At 37.0% G+C, this 6,980-nt stretch overlaps 1 pseudogene; it reads right to left on the bottom strand.

The window, feature by feature from the left end:
• Positions 1-1,069: 1,069 nt before the first annotated feature.
• On the bottom strand, positions 1,070-2,406 carry LOC149202770 (rhamnogalacturonan I rhamnosyltransferase 1-like; annotated as a pseudogene).
• Positions 2,407-6,980: the final 4,574 nt, after the last annotated feature.

Here is a 6,980-nt window from a genome sequence, read left to right as displayed (position 1 = left end):
CTTTAAATTGGCATTGACATAAATTTTAACACTGATTTCACATTGAATAAGATTCTAGAAAACCCTTACACCCTGTCTTTGTTCTAAATACAATTTACCACTTATTATTTCCTCACATTGTCTTCCAAAATATTTGAGCAAAGGTATCTCCTACAAAAACAAGAAGCACTTCTGTTGTGTGTGAAGCATTATGATGTGGTTTTGTAGTCACAACTAGAAGATAGTTGTGAGCAACAACATTGTTCCACACTTCATTTCTTCACATTTTCTTCAAAAAAATTTAGGAAAAAGTGTTTTGTACAACTACAACAAGTATGATCTGTGCATTTTGGATATTGTGGATATTATTGGAGGCTACATGTAAATTTTCTTACTCAATTATCCTTTCTTCTTGTGCTATTTTATATTTATAGATAGACAGATAGATATTGTTTCCCTCTTTCAATTTTTTTTTTGTCTTTTTAATTTTGTGATGGGGGATGAGGTAGGGATCATGTTTCTAGCATGTACCCCTCTCCCAATACCATGCAACTTCTCTTCCAATGATTTTTGAGATGGAGACTCAAAGGCTTTCTTAGGGAGCCCTCAATCAATCTCCAAGGCATTTGTCACACTTCAAAAAATAATTCCAACTCAAAGTGACTTTTTAAGTTAAAATTGAGGCCTTCAGGGTTGATTAGAAATGGGATTCTAAGAGTTTCATTTAAGTATTTCAATACTAGGGATATTTACTCCAAAATATTAACTTAATAATAATTCTCAAATGTTGATGCATCACTAGGATAAAAAGATTAACACATCCAAATCGTTTCCACAATTTACATTGAACTGAAACTCAATCAAGAGAGTATCCAACAAAATCAAGAAATAAAAAGGCATCATACAATAAATAATGTAGTCTACAAATGACTGGAAAACTACTAATAATACCTATGACCCTATTCCTAAGGCTTCTTAACGCTACTTACAAAGTTGTGTTCTAAGAGAACTAAATTTGTCACCACTACAACTTGTACCACCAGGTAACCAATATATCCTCTCTGCCAGATATATGCAAAACAATATAAGGTTACTTGGAATGCCCTTCCATAAATTTTTCCATGTTGTCATCATATGTAGGAATAAACACATCGCTGGCCAAAGACACCATGTAATCCAGTGCAGCCATTTCAGATGAAGGATTTTGGAATGGCTTTAAATCCATAGGACTAAGAAGAGTCTCCTTCCTCACCTGCAAATTTTTGTTGATCATCATGAGTGAATGACATAGGAAAATCCAACTTCAAAGGAAAATGAGTTGAAGTGAGTGAATCAATCAACTTACAATATTTGGATAAGTTGAATAGAGGGCAGGCATCATTCTTTCTCCCCCATAAATTTCTTCAGCAGCAATACATATCTGAATATTTCTATCAAAATAAAAATCTTTCAGTACTAATGGAGTCTCCTCTGGTGTTATAGGACACAGTCCATCCTTCCTTTTCATTTAAGAAATTATGACCTCCTTCCACCAAGGGTAGGCATGTTTGTGAAAGAAATACAACAATATAATATGATCAACATTGTTAACAATAAATATTTTGACTTGACCACGAAAATATCATGATTTCCAAACAGTAATATACCTCAGTCTGGTGAGTTCCTCAACTTATTCATTGGTACAATGAAGACTGTGACCAGAAAAAACCAATATATCCATTTTGTAACAAAGATGAAGAGCCACAAAAGGACTATGCTAGTGCAATATTTTAAAAAAAAATTGACCCAATTCATCAATTTTTGAAGTGAAAAGCAGAGTGTTGTAATTCACATGACAACATAGATTTTAAACCTCAAGTGGTAGGTTATTATTTTCCAAATGTGCATATGTCTTATTCAAATGCAAAACTTTCTTATAAGGGGAAGGATTTGTATCATGGTAGGAAACTTTGTTAGTATCCTTCTGTGCAAAGACCAAAGTATTAAAGGATAGTCTTCGATACTCAACCTGATGCAAGTAGTAGGACATGTTTGACCATCTCATAGGAGGCATGGTGAAGACTTCCACATCTTTTTCCTTTGCTTCCCATCTTGTGCCTTTACCTTCAGCTTTGAAGGAAGCTTCTTTACTATCTAAAACTTGCCTCTAAGAGATGTGATCAACTAATCCACATCAAAAATGTCTTCAAATTCATTGTTCACATAAAATTAAAGATTAATTTTGCAAAAGGAAACATGAAGAATAAACCAACCCCACAAGTAATTAATTCCACGCAATACCCAATGCTGAAATCAATGAGTAAAACATACTGAAGATCTGTTAACATATAGGACGAATACTGAAGTTAAACACTTTGGATCTGCCCAAAATGAAGCCTTGTCCAACTATGGGACAACCACAATCACATTGAGATAATTGTAACCATGTCACATATCTAACATGAGAAAAATATTAACCTTGGATCAAATGATAATATATCACAAAACAGTGACAAAATAAAATGCAACAAACACAGAGACAACAAGAAGTAAATAATTACAGAGTTTGGAGAACCATAATCAAGGCCCTAGCTAAAGGAAAATCGTGCATAATTATAAAAGGTGGAGATAAACCAGCTTGCATATTGCATCTCACATCTGATCCAGGCCTCCATTGCAAGATACCATTAGGTATCCATTGCTTTTATATAGTCCTACCAACAATTTTCATACTCAAGAATTTCAGTATAATATTCAAGATTTTCTCAAATAGATACCAAAAGGAGGGAAAAAATAAAATTAACTGAGAGAAGATAATGTTTATCTTTCCACCCTGATGGCCAAAGAAAATTGTCCTTAGAAGAAATAATGGAGTAATTACTCTGAAAATATTCGATTTTGTTTGAATTTAAAGGTACAAACCATATGATGCCTAAAAAAATTCAAGTTTACTCACAATCTAGGTCAGCAACTATTACATCATCTGGAAAACCATCAAATTGCAATTAGCTTATCTAAAATCTCGAGAGTTCTTTGTGCTAGAAAGAAACAAAGAAGTTAGCCATTACTCTAAGTAGAATTTTTGACTTAGTATGGCATAAAACACTGGTTTATTTTTAGTTTAAAAAAGCTCAGTTACATAACCTAAGCACCATTCAAGTAATTTGTTCATAATTTACTATTTGTGGTTTACTTATGGGGAGGATGGTGTTCTAATCAGTTTCATTGTTTTCAGAGCTCATTGCTATCATTGTAAGACTATAAGTTCATGTTAAAAGTTTAACTTTCCAAGCCATCATCTCTAAACCTGCTAATCTAGAAGTAGCTAATAGTTAGGAATTCCATAAACATAATGGAGTTTCTATTTGTCTATTGTGATATCATACCTCCTACAAGTGCCCTTAACAGTGAAAGCCTGCAAATATAATCTATGTTACTCTTTGTGCCATTAAATCAATGCAAGATTATGACTCTTGATAATCGACAATAATAAAGTGGATGACATCAATCCTAAACTAAACGAGCTAGAAAAAACAAGAATGGAATTTCACTTCTCATTTATAGAGGGATTTTCAAATTTAAAACTTAATTAGGTATGTGGTGGACAAAAAAGCACCTATATGAAGGGAAATAAAACTTCCATCAATTATAGCTTCCTTTGAAGTACAGGCTCAGCAAAACCAAAATACCTCACAATCATTAGATCTCCTTGAAGGTAGTGATTCAATTGCACCTTCTAATATAAATAACTTGTTGGAACTTCACTATAGTCACTAGCCATGCCTTTTCTTCTCATTCATTGCTCTTAATATAAGGACTCATGGCATGAAGGCAATAGCTGGAAGAAATTCTAGTAAGGTTAAATGCCTAGTAAGAACTAAACTAAGATTACAGACAGACACCAGGTAAGTTATAAATTTACCTTCTAACTCAAGCAACCATGATTCAATTGCTTAATTTGTTCCCCTATGGGCATAATTTTTCCAAAATACTTCCAAGCTAGCCATCCCTATGGGCCTGGTTCCAAATATCCCTAAACCAAACACCACTATTGGGTTTTTACAGGTAGGGTTGGATGCTTTAGGACACCCAAGAGCCAATGCAACTTCATATAGTGTGTCCTCTGACATATAAATGGTGGAGATAGACTTTGTTAGCGCTCAAATCTGCCTCAGGTTGAGGAAGGCAAAACTCAAGGCCACATCAAACGAAGCTCAGCCTCATAGCTAACCCTACGAGGACAGGAGAGGGCTCTCTCTGGGTCTATCTCGGCAAAATATCTTCAAAGAGGCTGAGATGACTCACAATTAATATTGATTTTAGGCTAGTAAAGAGCTAGGAAAGTTTGTTTTAGATTTTTTATTTTTTTGTTGGAGAAATGGGAAAACCAATTTTGGGTGCGGGGATTGAGGTCAGATCTTTGCAGAAATCGAGTTGGGGCGAGGTAGGCAATAGTGTTGATGTCTTTGATCAGGTGTATGGATGGATCAGAATGACAAGGAGCTGAAGAGGGCAAAGGAGAACATGGATCCTCTCCAAACTGACGAAAACATGTAAAACTAAACAAATTTTAAAGGAAGAGCACTGTGAACAATGAATTCAACCTCATTTACTCACTCATTTAGTTTCAGAAGCATAAGAAGGGAATGGCATACATGTGAACATGAATAAACATTACAATAACTAAGAAAAAACACCATCAAGAGCTGAAAGCCACAAGAATCCCAACAGGTGCTGCAAAATCTCTGATCTTTCCTTAGCCAAAATATGAAAAATATGTACAATAGTGTGCCAAAATCTTCCCAAGAGTCCAACCTGTGCTACTGACTGAAAATTTACATATATAGATCAAGCTAACCTCATTCCCTAACCTCTAGGGGTCTAGCTCCTCCTTCTAGGAGCAGTTTCAACAAATTCTAAACATGGAGCAAGAATCTAGGTGACCAAAACAACATGCCTCTAAAAAGAAGGAAATTGATTCATTACATTAATTGCTTGCTAATTTGAGAATGAATCATCTAGAAGAAGGTAGATAGGTGCCATGTTACCTTACATACATCAAATTACATAATTTTGGGTCAAAAATCACATCAAGGAGTGGAACTGGTGAAAACTGGCCGAATTCCTGAGCTGGAGGATGAAAACTAGACCAAAAACCTCAATGCGTAGCGCCCTGATCCCTATGCGTAGCGCACCTTTCATCCTGTTTTTGGGGCACTTCCCGACATCCAAATTGAGCTCATGATAGCTCGTTGGAAATCCCTGGATGTCTAATTTCCAACCCAAGTGGAATTTCCCAATTTGGAGCTCATTTTCCCCCTCAAAATTGCATTCTCCCAGAAGTACTTCCTGCTATTGCAAAAGTTGGCAGCAAGGTGGTTTTCATGGAGTTTTTAGGCCTTTTGATCATCAAGAACTTGATGAAATGCCTTGGCAATAACTAAGCATGTATAATTTACCATGACAAACCCAAAAATATAAGGTTTTTCTCCAGCAAGTGTCCCAATCAAAAGTGAGCGCGCTGACGTGCTACCCATAAAGCAAAAAAAATTGTTTTTTGAGACCAAGAATTTCAAACTGACAAAATTTTCTTCGAATTTGCTCAAATTCGGAGCGAAGACCCTCCATCATGTTTCATGCTCAACCAATGAAGCCTCGGCCAAAACTTGAAGTGGATCTAGCCTCTTTCGTCGTTTTAGTGCTTTGCTCAACCTCCTTTGCAAAATCTTCATTTTTGCTTTGCTAACATGCATGCGAGCCCAATAATGATTTTTCATGTGACGAAGCATGTCTTTGTCTCTATCAGCCTTCGCCAACAACTCCTCCAGATGTCGATTGACTTTCTCAAGCCAAAATTTCCGCTCAACAGGTGTCAAATCACCAGGTCTTTTTCGGGCTAACCTTCGGTCCTCACGGATTTGTCGCAGCTCTATAAGTGTGTGCTCATCCTCTAACTGTTTATTGCACTGCTCCAAGTATTTGATTAGACATTTTGCCTTTGGCAACTTCTCATTCAAGCTATCAATCTCGGTCTTTTGCTCTTGGATGATCTCTTTCAGCTTCGAGTTAGGAGAGCTTCTATCCACATCACCCAATGTAACATCAACATCATGACCACCTGAATGGCCCTCCTCATAAATTGGCCTCTTGCCTCTGTCCTGAAACTGTACATGTACTGAAGAAGAAGGCGAGACCCCTTCCACACCATGTGGAGATAGTACTCGTCGTGTAGCTGCAAATAAGGCCCTGTGGCCTCACTGATATGTCACATATGCTGGAGCATTAACATGCTCGGTCTCAGGAATGTCAAACTAATGTGAAGGCCCTCCCTCATCATGAACTATCTCGAGAGGTGGTTGTGGCACTGTGAAAAATTCACGAGAAATAAAATCCTCCCAAGTAATGCCCTGCTGTGCCAACTGATGAACCACTACGATCTTGATTAGCGCATAATGATAAATACTCCTATGCTGCTATGCTGGGGTCTTCCTTTGTACTAAAACAACCATCCTCTCTAGGTTGCGAAACATGAAGTATGGAATGTTCATCGGACGTACCCTTGTAAAATGCATCAACAAACGGACATGGTACGCATAAAGACGGGAGAATCTGCCCTCACAACTGAAATACCGAATGATGAGTTTCATCAAAGGTGCAAATTGATCATTCAGGTACTGGAAAGGAAAAACCCTGCTCAAGTGCCTCATATACCCAGGTTTGATGTATGGCTCATAATAGGATTTCTCTAGCTGCTGACGCTTATTCCATTGCTCTCCAATATTTGGTATCCCAGTGGCCTCTAAAATAGTCTCTGGTGACAAAATGAAATTAACTCCGGCGAGGTTTACATGGCCATCATGTAAATGTAGAACAAACAAGCGAGCTAATTCACGATGATGCTGAATTTGTGAAATTATCTCACTATAGTGATAGCATGACTGATGGCGAAAACAATCCATTGCAAGCGGGCAAGCATGCAATTGAACCAGAGAAGTGGGCTCTTCTCTGAGATGCTTTCCACC

Source organism: Pinus tabuliformis, chromosome 2_1 (genome assembly GCF_031772625.1).
Source record: "Pinus tabuliformis cultivar Carrire ecotype Pingquan chromosome 2_1, CPIR1, whole genome shotgun sequence".
NCBI classification, from domain to species: domain Eukaryota; kingdom Viridiplantae; phylum Streptophyta; class Pinopsida; order Pinales; family Pinaceae; genus Pinus; species Pinus tabuliformis.
Note: the sequence above shows the minus strand (reverse complement) of the source record. Positions and strands in the feature narration are given on the sequence as shown.